The sequence below is a fragment of the Schistocerca nitens genome, chromosome 3 (genome assembly GCF_023898315.1).
Source record: "Schistocerca nitens isolate TAMUIC-IGC-003100 chromosome 3, iqSchNite1.1, whole genome shotgun sequence".
NCBI classification, from domain to species: Eukaryota; Metazoa; Arthropoda; class Insecta; order Orthoptera; family Acrididae; genus Schistocerca; species Schistocerca nitens.
The window spans coordinates 60,255,192-60,272,115 of record NC_064616.1 but is presented as its reverse complement, the minus strand read 5'-3'; positions in this window follow the sequence as shown (position 1 = coordinate 60,272,115).

Here is a 16,924-nt window from a genome sequence, read left to right as displayed (position 1 = left end):
AAATTTCCCTGAGGGCCAGTCCACGTATCGACCGCGGCGGGCATCCCTTGATAATACACTTGATTATCCTGCGGTTACCCGTATGCCATTCGACTACGGTGTCCCACCAGTGATCACGGAAACTATAGCACAATTTGTCAGGAACCGCGAGATTTAGTATTCGCGAGAACATTGCAAGCCATCAGATGTTATCAAATAAGGCTTCGATTAATATCGAAATTGCAGTTTCATATTTCCGAACCAAGATGTTCGGCACTTGGAGTGCCAGTCTCGTCAACTCATGAATGTAACACCTTTTTCCAAATCCAAACTGGCACTAGCTATAGTCAACAAATCTCTTGTGCTCCTTTAGTCGATCCCACAGTTGCCGCTCCTGTACCTTTCCAAATGCGCTGATAAGGGTAATAGTTCTATATGACTTACAGTGTGCAGGATCCCTAACGTTGAGTTTTTAAAATACTATAAATTTTCTAATCTCTGCAACCCTCCCAGGTTTAAGAGTCGTTTTCAAGTTTCGTAAGAAAGGAACAATCTGCAGCTTTATATAATAAAGTACTTCGAATGTATGAATGTATGATATTGCGTTAGTTTCGGCAAAGCGCACAAAACACCCTCTTACGTGAGGACGTTCATTCCGATAGTAAAACAGGAAGTGCTTAGTGTAGACTTTCGTCCATAGTGTCACAAGTTTTCCCAGCAGATACTCTTTGATTTGCCTCCATCTCTCCGTTTTACTACAATCTGTGGTGTCGCCGCCAGACACCACACTTGCTAGGTGGTAGCCTTTTAAATCGGCCGCGGTCCATTAGTATACGTCGGACCCGCGTGTCGCCACTGTCAGTAATTGCAGACCGAGCGCCACCACACGGCAGGTCTAGAGAGACTTCCTGGCACTCGCCCCAGTTGTACAGCCGACGTTCATAGCAATGGTTCACTGACAAATACGCTCTCATTTGCCGAGACGATAGTTAGCATAGCCTCCAGCTACATTTTCTATGACCTAGCAAGGCGCCGTATTCAATTGATATTGAGATTCTATTAATGTATCATCAAGAGCGATGTTCTACAAATGTGGATTAAAGTTAAATATTCCAGAAGCTACGTACTTTTCTTTATAGCATTCATTACGTATCCTGTTTCAGACCTCACGCCAGCCTGTGTGAGTTTAAGCGCGTGCCTTTCGGCTTCCTCTCATTGTGTCCAGGCTGTCTTGTCTAGACACAACATATTTGGCGACGAGTAAAAACAGGGTCTTGTTCTTTATACTTTCTTAGATTACTTGTGTCATGGCTTCGCCACAATCTCCAGATGTACTGTACGAATTTTATCGCTTGCAGAATCAGCAGACGCAGGTGTTATTGGATGCCCTTGGACAGCTCGTCCAGGGTCAACGTGCAATGCAAACCGATGCGGCAGCCGCCGCTCCACCACTACCGCAGCCACAACACGCAGTTGCACCACCTTTTCTTCATTTCGATGCGGCAATGGAAAGCTGGACGGAGTGGTCACGCCAATTTGGATTCCATCTCGCCGCCTACAGAATTCAAGGTAACGAGCGGCAGCCTCACTTATTGGCGTGTGTAGGGGTGCAGACGTATCGTGTGATAGTAAAATTATTTCCCCGCCGCGACGTAGAAACTCTGTCCTACGAAGAAATTTTGTCTGCTTTAGATGCATATTTCAAGGAATCAGTCAATGTAGTTGCAAAAAGGTATACTTTCTTTCGTACAAAACGTACGGCCGGTCAAACTAATCGGGAGTGGGTTGCAACTTTGCAAGGCCTTACTAGGGATTGTGCTTTTGAGTGTGAATGTGGACTCCCTTATTCAGATACTATGGTGCGTGATGCAATTGCACAAAACGTTTCTGATGTTCATATACGGGAGCAAATTTTGAAACTAGTCAATCCCTCCCTTCAACAAGTGATAGACATATTGGATCGGCAAGACACACTTGACTTTGCTCAGGCATCATTTGAAACTTCGCCAGCCGTGTGTCATGTTAACCGGCCCGCCGGGCGCGCTGCACAGAACGGTAAACAGCCCTCGCGCCCGGCCGCGCAGCTGCCGCCATGATCTCCACCACGTATCCCGCGGCAGCAAGCAAATGCAGTGAAATCATGCCCGCGGTGTGCTACTAGACATTCGCGTGAAAATTGCCCGTCACGTCAAGCTATTTGCTTCTTCTGTAATAACAAAGGACATGTTCAAAGTGTTTGCCAGAAAAAGCTCAGATCAGACACTAACAACCATTCCAGGCCCTTTGCTTCGCGCCGGAATCAGAATCGAACCAAGAATACTCGGGCTCGTGAACCTTCGCCCATGGACATTCATGTAGTTAATTCCACTCCGCCCAGTGCCAATCTCTCTAACAGTGACTGTGTTCGTCCCGCAAAAAGTGTGCGTCGACGTCCCTGGAAATCACGTCAATTAGCGAGTGATTTTGTACCAGTGTCTGTTCACGTTGCACGAGACAGTCGCTCTTGTCGTCAGCAGGACAATAAAATTTTAGTAGATTTGGCCATTAATGGCAAGGTCATACCATTCCTGCTCGATACCGGAGCTGCAGTTTCATTGATCAATAAAGACACGTACAAACAACTGGGCACACCTCCGTTGCGTGCCGCAAATGTTACGTTAAATAGTTATTCAGGTCAGAATATCCCTGTGTTAGGACAGTGCAGCCTTCTTGCAACATACAAGGGACAAACAAAACTTGTGTCATTGTACGTCCTTCATTCTTCTTCTGCTGTGAACTTGTTTGGTTTAGATTTATTTCAGTTGTTTAACTTGTCTATAGTCAATCAGGTCCTATCAGTGAACCAGACTGTGCCTTCAGCCAGTGTTTCTCGGCTATGTGCAGAATTTGCAGATATTTTTGCACCGGGCCTTGGTTGCGCTACGAACTATAAAGCACATTTGGAACTGAAAGTAAACGCGCAACCGAAATTTTTCAGAGCGCGCAATGTCCCCACACATTGCGTGATGAGGTCGCAAGAACATTAAATGATTTGGAATCACAAGGTGTGATTGAACGTGTGCATGCCTCTCTGGGCCTCACCCTTAGTAATTTTGCCAAAACTTTCCGGAAAATTGAGGCTTTGTGTGGACTTCAAGGCCTCCGTGAATCCACAACTAGTGATTGCAACTTATCCTTTACCCCGCCCGGAAGATCTTTTTGACAAACTGTGCCCGGGTAAATATTTTTCGAAGTTGGACCTAGCAGATGCGTACTTGCAAATACCAGTGGATGACGAATCCCAGCGTGTCTTGGTGGTTAACACGCATCTTGGTTTGTACCGATTCAAAAGACTGCCATTCGGGTGTACATCCGCCCCTGCATTGTTTCAGCAATATCTGCAAACTGTTTGTGCGTCGGTCCCTACTGCAGCAAACTATCTGGACGATATTGTGATCTCCGGAAAGACAGAAGCAGAACATTTAGCCAATCTCAGAACTTTATTTCAGGTCTTGCGACACAATGGTCTTCACTTGCGGAAGGACAAATGTGTGTTTTTTGCTCGTGACTTACCATATTTGGGACATGTAATCAATGCCCAAGGGCCGGCCGCGATGGTCTCGTGGTTCTAGGCGCGCAGTCCGGAACCGTGCGACTGCTACGGTCGCAGGTTCGAATCCTGCCTCGGGCATGGATGTGTGTGATGTCCTTAGGTTAGTTAGGTTTAAGTAGTTCTAAGTTCTAGGGGACTAATGACCACAGCAGTTGAGTCCCATAGTGCTCAGAGCCATTTGAACCATTTTTTCAGTGCCCAAGGCATACATCCGAGACCAGAGCACCTCCGTGCCATACAGCACTTGCCTCCGCCGCAGAATTTAAGCAGCTACAGAGTGTGCTGGGAAAAATTAACTATTATCATCACTATGTTCCCCATGCCTCTTCCATTTCAGCTCCACTTCATCGCTTACGCCGTAAAGGTGTCCCGTTCGTCTGGACGACGGAATGCGAACGCGCCTTTCGCCAGTTGAAATCGGCGTTGCTTTCAAGTACTTGCCTTACGCCATTCGATCCCCAGAAACCCCTTTTTTTGATGGTAGATGCATCGGATTTCGGGATCGGTGTTGTGCTTGCGCACAAATATGGATCGCATGATCGCCCTATCGCCTTTGCGTCCAAATTGCTCTCGTCTGCGCAAAGAAATTATTCACAGATAGAGAAAGAAGCTTTGGCTCTCGTATTTGGTGTTACTAAGTTTCACGATTTCTTGTATGGTCGTCACTTTACCATCATCACAGACCACAAACCTTTGACGTCACTTTTTAATCCGAACAAGCCTGTACCTCCACGTACAGCGCAGAAATTCATTCGCTGGTCTATTTTCCTCTCGCAGTACCGCTACGATGTCTTGTATCGGTCCACTGCTAAGCACGGAAACGCTGATGCGTTGTCCCGTTTGCCTGTTGCTGAGGATAGAGCATTCGATTCCTCAGAACTTGCTTGCCTGTTCATTGATTCGGAAACCGATGACGTGGTCGAATCGTTTCCGATAGATTTTCGTCGTGTAGCTACAGCCACAGCTGCTGACCCTGTCCTTGCTACCGTTTTGCGTTTTGTTGCTACTCAATGGCCCTTTCAAAGTCACGGATCGAGGATCCGTTGGTTCGCCGTTTTTTGCTCACAAGGAGAGACTTTTTGTATGACGTCGTGTTTTGCTGTTGCGTTCTGATAATGATCAGTCCCGGGTCGTGGTGCCTCGTTCGTTACAGTCCTCTGTCTCTTTGCTTCTCCACCACGGACATTGGGGTATAGTGAGAACGAAACAACCTGCTCGTCAGCACTGTACTTGGTTCGGAATCGATGCTGCGATTACGAATATGTGCTCTTCTTGCATGGCGTGTGCCGAACAACAGTCCGCACCACCGCGGAAATTCTTTGCATGGCCGAAAGCCACTTCCCCTTCGCAACGCTTACACATCGATTTTGCTGGTCCATTCTGGAATGCTCGATGTTGGTTGTGGTAGATTCATTGAGTAATTTTCCTTTTGTTGTCCGGATGTCTTCCACGACGTCATCTGCCACCATCCAAGCGTTATCCGCTATCTTTTGCATTGAAGGTCTTCCACAGACTATTGTTTCCGACAATGGCCCACAATTCATGTCCGCAGAATTTCAGTCATTCTGCAAGGCCAATGGTATTTAACATCTGACATCCGTGCCGTTTTCGCCTCAGTCAGACGGTGCCGCTGAACGATTGGACCGGACTTTCAAGTCACAGATGTACTCTGGGAAGGACGCGTTATTGCTCTTTTTGTCTTCGTATTACTCTCAGCCCCGAGATGGTCGCTCGCCGGCTGAGTTGCTCCACAGTCGTCCTCATCGAACCTTGATGTCTTTGCTGCATCCGCCGCATCAGGTTCCTGTGCAGCGGCAGCCACCTGCTTTTGCTCCAGGCGACGTTGTATACTATCGCAACTATAGAGGTTCACGGCGTTGGCTCGCAGGGCGCATTCTTCGCTGCCTCGGCCGCGTTATTTATCTGGTTTTGAGGGCCTCTGGTGAGGTGCGTCGGCATCTCAATCAGTTGCGCCTCTGTCGTCGCACGGGTTCTGCCGCTCCCCGTCTGCTTTCAGCGACGGTGCCGTCCGGTCAGCGCCCTGGGGACCCATCTACTGGCTCGCCTCATCCCCAGGTGTTACCGACGATGCCTTCCATTTTGCCCTATGGCGACGCGCCGCCGCCGCCGCCGGTCCTCCCGCCGGCGACGCCCGCGGTAGACGCGTCTCTGCAGCCGCCGGGCGCCTCCCTGGGTCACGCGCCGCCGATCGCTTTCCATGACCAGCTATCCTCCGACATGGACCTCTTGCCCGCTCCGGAACAGATGTCGTCTTCGCCCGTAGGGTACCCCGACGCGATGGAGGTCGACCCTTCGGCCCCTCCTCTCTCTCTACGGGCGCATACACCGTATGTTGGCGTGCACCCTGGACTAGGTTTTCAGGCGTTTCCTAGCTCCCCTCGGACCGAATGGCCGGGTGCGGGTGTCACAGCCTCGCCTGTTGCTAGGCTCCCCACCTCGTCGCATAAGTCAACATGGGGTCCTCCCCACGGCGGGCGGAAGCCTTATAACACAACCGTACACCGATTTGCGGGGGAGGAATGTGGTGTCACCACCAGACACCACACTTGCTAGGTGGTAGCCTTTTAAATCGGCCGCGGTCCGGTAGTATACGTCGGACCCGCGTGTCGCCACTGTCAGTAATTGCAGACCGAGCGCCACCACACGGCAGGTCTAGAGAGACTTCCTGGCACTCGCCCCAGTTGTACAGCCGACGTTCATAGCAATGGTTCACTGACAAATACGCTCTCATTTGCCGAGACGATAGTTAGCATAGCCTTCAGCTACATTTTCTACGACCTAGCAAGGCGCCGTATTCAATTGATATTGAGATTCTATTAATGTATCATCAAGAGCGATGTTCTACAAATGTGGATTAAAGTTAAATATTCCAGAAGCTACGTACTTTTCTTTATAGCATTCATTATGTATCCTGTTTCAGACCTCACGCCAGCCTGCGTGAGTTTAAACGCGTGCCTTTCGGCTTCCTCTCATTGTGTCTAGTCTGTCTTGTCTAGACACAACACAATCATCCTGCCCGAGCGTTCACATAACCAGGGGTTATTTGATTCACTTTGGGAAGAACTTGTATATCTTGTCCAAGTAATCGTATACTTACGAATTGCTCCCAGTAAGCACGTCCCGGGAGGTTACGCAATACGACTCTGTAACCTCTTCGTCGTTGCTGCCGAATTTCCGTCTCTTGGGAAGATACGGCATTCTGATACAGGCGTCTGAGTATTTTGATCTTACGTCCTGGTTTTATTAATTCCGGAAATCATGTCGTCCGATACTGCTGTGCGCAAAGTGGAGGAACCCATTGTGCCCACTGTAGGAGTTCTGCCACTCTGAGCTCGATAATCTACCCCACCCTCAATGTGTCAGACGGCATGGGTGGCTTAAGTTTAGTCTAATCTCTAGATGTTCTTCACTTTTAAGAACTTCCATACGAGATGTTACTTTTAAAAACTGCATTGTGACGGCTGAATGAGAGTTCGAAATTTTATATAACAGCGTAAGGAAATGTGTATACATGGCAGGGAGACTTCCAAACCTAAGTGGAATAAGCACAGAAAGAATAAATTTCAATTTTAAAACTGATATTTTAGGTACAAATTAAAAATGGATCCTGTCCAAAGCTGATTCAATTTCAGCGTTCAGACGACAGTGTGCCATCAGAAGAAATGCACAATTCGATAGCGTTACTACAGGAAACATCGCTTTCAGAGTGGAGGTCTTCCCCTGCAGTTCCTCTCCTACTGAGTCTGTAATTATAGGGAAGCGTTCCGAAAGTGATTCATCACCAACCCTCAACGTAGCTGTCGGCAGGCAGGATGCTAGTCGTAACTCAGCGAAGAGAAATGACGAGAATCTGCTCACGAGCAGTGTAAGCTGCGTCGAAACGTGAGTCAACAGTATAGATGATGCCTACTTTTCAGAGCTTCTCTGCGCTCCTTCGAGGCAAGCGTGGGGAACAAATAAGAATTGTACCGATTTGAGAAACAAGTTTCACAGACACTGTTTGTTACAGTTCGTATAATGGCTGTCGCCCGCAGTAGCGTTCTGCCCTTACGCTTCGCTATGCTAGTATGATGGGAGCCACTACAAGTGGTGCACTCACCAAGTTACTGAACAGTCTTTTTTTTATTCATATGTCAATTAAGCAACAAACACAACTCGCAGTATACAGTATCACAGTTACTTATTTGATCCACGACACATTTAGGTTTTACTCCATTATAGTCTAGGGACTGCTTTGGTGCATTAATCAAGTATGAAAGACATTAATTTAAAGGGGTTTTGCAGAATGTCATTACATAAATCACAACAAATCGTTACTATCAAAGACAAATGTTGTTGTACATCTAGTACAGTGACATTACTTGTTTGTTCTAAACTCATCAACGAAAATGATTACCAAATATATACATATATAAGCAACCGCCAACTTACTGAATAATTTACACAGGCTAAGTACTCATTTTTGAAACATATTGTCATAGTTAATAAATATTCAGGATTCCTATGATGAGAAACAGTTTGTACTATTAGTACTTATGGGGTTAAAGAATTATTTAACAACTAGCTGCGTACCCGCTCATTGATTGCCCAGGTATATATGAGGGTCGTTCAATAAGTAATGTCAAATGTGTGTGAATTCCTAAGCGACCAAACTGCTGAGGTCATCAGACCCTAGACTTACACACTGCTTAAACTAACTTATGCTAAGAACAACACACACAACAACGCCCGATGGAGGACTCGAACCTCCGGCGACAGCGGCCGTTTTTTTAAAAAGCTATTAATATACATAGACATAGTCCTTGTTCGTGCTTCACATTTGATGTTTGCTCTGTGCGCCGGTGAAGTTTCGAACTGTTCTGGTAGACGGCAGAGCCGTAGTAAAGTGTCAAAATACCGTCTACATACGACTCACGTTATAAGTAGCGTGCTGTTATTGACTTCTGGTGTACAGAAAAAGAAACCGCGGTGAACATCCATTAACGTTTGTGTGAAGTGTATGGGGATGTTGCAGTTGATAGTATAGTTGGGCGATGGGAAAAGAAAGTTACAACCACAGGAAATACAGAAACCGAGCTCAATGATCAGCCACGCATGGGACGTCCTGTCACAGTCACCTCTCCAAACATGCTGAATCGTGTGGATGCCGTTACTCGTGCAGACAACTCGACAATTGGCTCTACAGTTGTCGGTCAGCATTGGAAGCGCGTCTGCAATGGTCGAGACTCTCTGATAGTCAAAGAGGTGCTCACGATGGGTTCTCGAATGCTCACAGCGGACCACAAGATTCAAAGAAAGGCCATTTCATCTGAATTGTTGGAGCGTTTTGAGACCGACAGGAGAGGGCTTTCTGTCATATTTTTACAGGGGTTAAAAAGTGGGTGCACCACTTTGCACCAGAAAGAAAAAGGCAGTCCATGGAGTGGCATTATCCGCATTGACCAAAAAAGAAGTAATTCAAGACAGCCTCCTCTGCCAGAAAAGTGATGGTTACAGTCTTCTGGGATTGTGATGACGTCATTCACGTGGATGTGATGCCAAGAGGATCAGTCATCAATTCAGAGGTATACGTCAAGACTCTAAATAAACTGAAGAACCGTTTCCGACGTGTCCGATCGGACGAGAATCCATCAGAAATCTTGCTGAAATACGATAATGCACGCCCATACACAAGTCTGAGAACCCGGCAACACATCGCCAAATTAGGTTGAATATCACTGCCTCATCCACCCTAGCGTCCAGACCTGGCACCCCTCGGTCTTCCATCTCTCTGGGCCGCCTAAAGATTCTTAATGGGAAACACACTTTGTAGATTACGAGATTGTCAATCATGCAGTGAAAACATCATGCAGTGAAAACATGGCTACACCTACAGGACAAGAGCTTTTACCAGCAAGAAAGACATGCTCTTCTATAACGTTGGCTTATGGCCATAGAACATGATGGAGACTACGTAGAAAAATAGGACATGGACAAGACATGTTAATGTATATTGTCACCAAATTCTCACTCTTAACAATAAATATGTGGGTCATTACTTTATCAAACGACCCTCGTATTTATGCCACTCTCCTGTTGGTTCATCTCCTCCTTCTCTCTCTCTCTCTCTCTTTGTACGCTTTGCTACTTCCCTCCTCCCTCTCTCTGTCCACCTCCCTCCTTCTACCTCTCTGTCTCTCCATCTCCTCCTCCCCCTCTGTACTTCTGTTACTTCCCCCTCTGTCTATCTCCTCCTTCCACCTCTTTTTATCTCCTCCTCCCCCTCCTAATTCGATTTCTTCTTCGTTCCCTGTAAGTGTCTTGCTTTTCTCTCTCCCTGTTCTCTTCTTCTCATCCTCTTGCTGTTCATCTCCACATCTCTCCTCTGTCTGTCCATCTCCTAATCTTTCATTTCTCTGGCTATATTCTCTCCCCTCTCCCTGTCTATTTCCCCCACCTCTGCCTTTGTCCATATCCCACCTATCTGTGTCCATCTCGTCCTTCCTCTTCTCTGCCTGTCCATCTCCTGCTCCCACTTCTCTTTCCATGTTATCACCCCATCCCCAATAGGAGGCTGGTAGTTCTTGTCCCCACACTGTTTAGTTCCAGATTATAACTAATATGTGTACTGATTTTGTTTGAAATCGCCTGTGTACACACATGTCAAATATGTTTCGCATGTATCTGTTTACATATTTCACCTGTATCTCTAGCGTATTTCGTCCTGCAGTTTCATTTTCACGTAGCTAAATGTTCATGATGTCGTAGTTCCTGAACTATTTGTCGCACAATGACATAATTTTTACAGCTTCATCAAATGGTTTATGTATCTACTTTCTGACGAGTTAGTAGTAAAGAAGTAATAAATTAAAATGTCAAGCAAGATGTGGCAGTTTTTCGCGTGTCTCAGCATTTGCTGTCATTCTCCTGAACTATAAGTCGTACAATGATATATATTTTTGTATGTACATTCGACGACCATGTATGGATACTGTCTGAGAAATGTGTTAGGAATAGAGGTAGTAATAAAGAAGTAATAAATTAAAAAGTCATGCATGATGCAGCAGTTTCTCACGCATCTCACTGTTTATGATGTCATATTTCTTGAACTATGTGTCGTACAATAATGTAATTTTTGCTGGTACGCTCTGTCGTATATTTGAATACTGCCTACAAAATGTGTCGCGAATGCGCTTAGTAGTAAAGCACTAATAAATTAAAACATCATGCTTCATGCGTCAGTTTTACTGCATGCACAGCTAAAATGTAGTGAGCAATAAACTTTTTCCCTTTCATCATTTTGTAGGCGTTGTCGGACAGAAAAAGTATTGTAAAGGTTTAAAATTATGTGTAATGTTTGTTGCAAGTCATTAAGTGTTCTCAAATAATGGATGAATTAAGTTTGTATATTAGCGCGACGTGGGCTACACGTTTTCTTCACCCCACCTTCCTCCTTTGATAGATAGGTGATTCTTACTCCCACAACGACTGTTTACAGGCAGTAAGTGAAATGTTCCTCAAGTTTGGTTAAAACTGGTCCATAGCGGTTCTAGGCGCTCAGTCCGGAACCGCGCGACTGCTACGGTCGCAGGTTCAAATCCTGCCTCGGGCATGGATGTGTGTGATGTCCTTAGGTTAGTTAGGTTTAAGTAGTTCTAAGTTCTAGGGGACTGATGACCTCAGATGTTAAGTCCCATAGTGCTCAGAGCCAAAACTGGTCCAGTAGTTTAGGAGGGGATGTGGAACATACCTACAGAGATACATACATACATATGCACGTACACTGATGAGCCGAAACATTACGACCACTGCCCACAACGAGGCTGAATGCCTCCTGGTGGTGTCGCGGGCACTCGACGCAGTAAGGAGAGAACGTAAGCGGGAGAGAGACGAATGGGCAGTCTCTATAGCGAAGATACGGGCTCAAATGCGAAACTCCACAGATATAAGCAGTTTTGAAAAAAGGGAACACTGTTGTGGCTCTGCGGCTGGAAAGGAGAGTCTCTGAAACGTTGAAGCTGATCGCCTGTTGGCGTGCTGCTGTCGTGAGCATCTATGGAAAGTGGTTGAACGAAGGTGAAATACCGAGTAAGCCGTATGGTATTGGACGACCGCGTCTTATAAAAAAACGTAGAAGTCGGAGAATCCCCCACTGTGTAGTCCAGGACTGTGACAGATGTGACGACAGAGTACAGCGATGGTGCAGGCACAAGTGCTTCGGAGCACACCGTTCAGAGGCCATTGTTGAACATGGAACCCCACATCACACGACCCTTACGTGTTCCTGTATTGGCCCAACGACATAGTCAGTTATGACTGCAGTGGGCACAGGGTCACTGAGTTTCACCGTCGATCAGTAGGAACGTGTCGCCGGCCGAAGTGGCCGTGCGGTTAAAGGCGCTGCAGTCTGGAACCGCAAGACCGCTACGGTCGCAGGTTCGAATCCTGCCTCGGTCGTGGATGTTTGTGATGTCCTTAGGTTAGTTAGGTTTAACTAGTTCTAAGTTCTAGGGGACTAATGACCCCAGCAGTTGAGTCCCATAGTGCTCAGAGCCATTTTTAGGAACGTGTCGCCTGTCGAATTATTCGTATTTCTTATTACACCAGGTCAATGGATGGGTCATTACGCGGCGCCACCCAGGCGAATGGCTGCTTGAAACGTGCACCGCGCCACAGATGCAGGCCGGCGAGAGCATAACTGTGCTGTGTGGTACATCGAATCGGGCTTCTATGGGATCTATGGCAGTACTCAAAGACACCATGACAGCAGTGAACTACGTGAACATTCCTGACCACCACATGCATCCCTACAGGGTTCAAGTCTTCTCTGATGGCGGTGACATCTTCCAGCAGGATAACACTCAGTGACAAAAGGCTAGAATCGTGCTCCAGCGGCTTGAGGACCATGATAGTGAAGCTACATTGAAGTCTTAGCCAGCAAATGCTCCTGATCTGTACACATTGGAACACACATAGGGCGTCAGCTACGTGCCTGTAAACCACCTTCCCGTAATTAGTGGGAATTGCTTGACCTGTACGTAGACATCTGGTGACACATACTTCTGGAATGCTGTCAAGGATTTGTAGAAACCGTACCAAGCAGAATAACTAATGTACTACGTTTGAAAAGTGGAACAACATGCTATTAAACAGGTGGTCATAATGTTTTGCACATCAGCGTACACTCATTTTATAATGTGTATGGATTACTCTGAAGCAAGTATGATAGTTTCTATGACACGGCCCTAGTAGTACAAGCACACCACAAATTTTGTTAGTACATTATACAGTGCTTTGGATCTTATTTTCTATATACGATTACACTGAATGTCTCTAAAATTGTAATATCATATTTGAGTATGCAAATAATTAGCATTTGAGTCCAACCGAACAAACTAGGTAACTGACAGCCATATATATTCTGTACATGAGCGAAGATTCCGCAGCGGGTTTCTAATTCAGAAACCACGTTTAAATGTTGGCTGTAATTCACAGGCTGGTGTTATGCTTCGTGTAAGAAGGAGAAACGCCTGCCAGAGCGTGTCGGAATTCGATATCGGCAGGATCGTCGCCTGGAGAGACTGGTTTATCATTCTGCGATATTGCTGCGCGCTTTGGTCGGAATGTCAGGATTGTGAAGCGCATATGAAATCGATGGGTTGAGGAGGGTGATACTTAACACCAAGCAGGATATTAGCGTCTCCGCACCACTAGCGCCGTCGGGGATGAACATCGAGGACGAACGACCCGATTCCCAAACACCATATTTATTGATAAAAACGTACTACGAGAGTCGTTTAACAAGTAATGCCCCACATTTTTTTTGTCAGATCATTTTATTGTTAAGAGTCAGAATTTGGTGACAATATACATCAACATGTCTTGTCCATGTCCTATTTTTCTTTGTAGTCTACGTTACGTTCTATGGCCGTACGCCAACGTTATGGAAGAGAATGTATTTCTTGCTGGTAAAAGCTCTTGTCCTGTAGGGGTAGCCATGTTTCCACTGCGTGATTGACACTCTCGTCATCTTCAAAGTGTGTTCCCCGTAGAGAATCTTTAAGCGGCGCAAGGAAGTCCGAGGGTGCCACGTCTGGACCATAGGGTGGATGAGGCAGTGTTGTCCAACCCAATTTGGCGATGTGTTCCCGGGTTCTCAGACTTGTGTATGGGCGTGCATTATCGTGTTGCAGCAAGATTACTGCTGGATTCTTGTCCGGTCGAAAACGTCGGAAATGGTTCTTGAGTTTATTTAGAGTCTTCATGTATGCCTCCGAATTGTGATTGACCTTCTAGTCATCACATCCACGAGATAGGCACCATCACAATCCCAGAAGACTGTCACTATGACTTTTCCAGGAGAGGGGGTTGTCTTGAATTTCTTCTTTTGTGATGAATGATGAAGATACCACTCAATTGACTGCTTTTTTGTTTCTGGCGGAAAGTGGTGGACCTAGATTTCGTCCCCCTTAACGATCCATGACAAAAAGCCCTCTCCGACGGTCTCAAAACGCTCCAAAAATTCAGATGAAAGGGCCTTTCTTTGAATCTTGTGGTCCACTGAGTGCATTCGTGGAACCCATCGTGAAAACCTCTTTGAATATCCGAGAGTCTCTACCATTGCAGACGCGCTTCCAATGCTGACCGTCAACTGTAGAGCCAATTGTCGAGTTGTCGGCACGAATAACGGCATCCACACGATTCAGCATGTCTGGAGAAGTGACTGTGACAGAACGTCCCATGCGCGGCTGATCTTGGAGCTCTGCTTCTGCATTTCCTGAGGCTGTAACTTTCTTTACTCATCGCCCAACTGTACTCCCATCAACTGCAGCATCCCCATACACTGCACTAAAACGCTTATGGATGTGCACCACGTTTCAAGAATTCAATAATAGCACTCTGCTTGTAGCGTGAGTCATATGTAGACGCCATTTTAACGCCGTACTACGGCCCTGCAATCTACCAAAACAGTTCGAAACTTCACCAGCGCACGGAACAAACACCAGACGTGAAGCACGAACAAGGACGTTAGTCTATGTATATTAATGGCTTTCAAAAAACGTGGGTCATTACTTATTGAACAACCCTCCTACAAAAAATGGATAAACTGCAAAATACAAATTTTTAAAATTTTAGATGTTGTATTACAAATGTGGTGTCACCGCCAGACACCACACTTGCTAGGTGGTAGTCTTTAAATCGGCCGCGGTCCGTTAGTATACGTCGGATCCGCGTGTCGCCACTATCAGTGATTGCAGACCGAGCGCCGCCACACGGCAGCTCTAGAGAGACGTCCTAGCATTCTGCCCAGTTGTACAGCCGACTTTGCTAGCAATGGTTCACTGACAAATTACGCTCTCATTAGCCGAGACGGTAGTTAGCATAGCCTTCAGCTACGTCATTTCCTACGACCTAGCAAGGCGCCATTATCATTTGTTATTTATCTTGGGATGCATGTACAGTCAGACGGATGTTCACCAATTATGGATTAAAGTTAAGTATTCCAGCAGCTACGTACTTTTCTTGATAGTATAATTACTTTACCTGTTCCAGACCTCACGTCAGCCTGCGTGAGCTTAAACGCGTGCCTTTCGGCTTCCTCCAAACCCCGTGAATTGGCTCCTGCCAATTCACAACATATGACGACGAGGATTTTGCGTTCGTATTTGCCCTGATTTACTTGTGTCGTGGCTTCGCCACAATCTCCAGATGTACTGTCCGAATTTTATTGCTTGCAGAATCAGCAGACGCAAGCCTTATTGGATGCCCTGGGACGGCTCGTCCAGGGTCAACATGCAATGCACAGCGATGCGGCAGCCGCCGCTCCATCGCTCCCGCAGCCACAACACGCTGTTGCACCACCTTTTCGTACTTTTGATGCGGCATTGGAAAGCTGGACGGAGTGGTCACGCGAATTTGGATTCCATCTCGCCGCCTACAGAATTCAAGGTAATGAGCGGCAGCCTTTTCTCCTTTCTTGCGTCGGAGTGGCCACGTACCGTGTGATAGTGAAATTATTTCCCCGACGCGACGTCGCAACTCTGTCCTACGACGAAATTTTGTCTGCATTAGATGCATATTTCAAAGAATCAGTCAATGTAGTTGCAAAAAGGTATACTTTCTTTCGTACAAAACGTACGGCCGGTCAAGCTAATAGGGAGTGGGTTGCAACCTTGCAAGGCCTTAATAGGGATTGTGCTTTTGAGTGTGAATGTGGACTTCCTTATTCAGATACTATGGTACGTGATGCAATTGCACAGAACGTTTCTGATGTTCGTATAAGAGAACAGATTTTGAAACTAGTCAAACCCTCCCTTCAACAAGCGATGGACATATTGGACCGACAGGACACACTTGACTTTGCTCAGGAATCATTTGAAACTTCACCAGCCGTGTGTCAGGTTAACCGGCCCGCCGAGCGCGCTGTACGGAACAGTAAACAGCCCTCGCGCCCGACCGCGCAGCTGCCACTAGGCTCTCAGCCACGTGTGCCGCGCAAGCAAGCAAATGCAGTGCGAAAATCATGCCCACGGTGTGCTACTAGACATTCGCGTGAGAATTGCCCGTCACTCCAGGCTATTTGCTTTTTCTGTAATAAAAAAGGACATGTGTAACGTGTTTGCCAGAAAAAGCTCAGAACGGACACTCACAACCATTCCAGGCCCTTTGCTTCGCGCCGGAATCGGAATCGAACCAAGAATACTCAGGCTCGTGAACCTTCGCTCATGGAAATTCATGTAGTTCATTCCACTCCGCCCAGTGCCACTCTCTCTAACAGTGACTGTGTTCGTCCCACATATAGTGTGCGTCGACATCGCGGGAAATCGCGTCAAGTCGCAACTGCTTCGGTACCAGTGTCAGTTCACGTTGCACGAGACAGTCGCTCTTGTCGTCAGCAGGACAATAAACTTTTTGTAGACTTGGACATTAACGGCAAAGTGATCCTATTCCAGCTCGATACCGGAGCTGCAGTTTCACTGATCAATCACGACACGTACAAACAGCTGGGCACACCTCCGTTGCGTGCTGCAAATGTTAAGCTCAGTAGTTATTCAGGACAAGCAATCCCTGTGTTAGGGCAGTGCAGCCTTCTTGCAACATACAAAGGACAAACAAAACTTGTGTCATTGTACGTCCTTCGTTCTTCTTCTGCAGTGAATTTGTTTGGTTTAGATTTATTTCAGTTGTTTAACTTGTCTATAGTCAATCAGGTCCTATCAGTGAACCAGACTGTGCCTTCAGACAGTGTTTCTCGTCTATGTGAAGAGTTTGCAGACATTTTTGCACCGGGCTTTGGTTGCGCTAAGAACTATAAAGCACATTTGGAACTGAAAGTCAACGCGCAACCGAAAT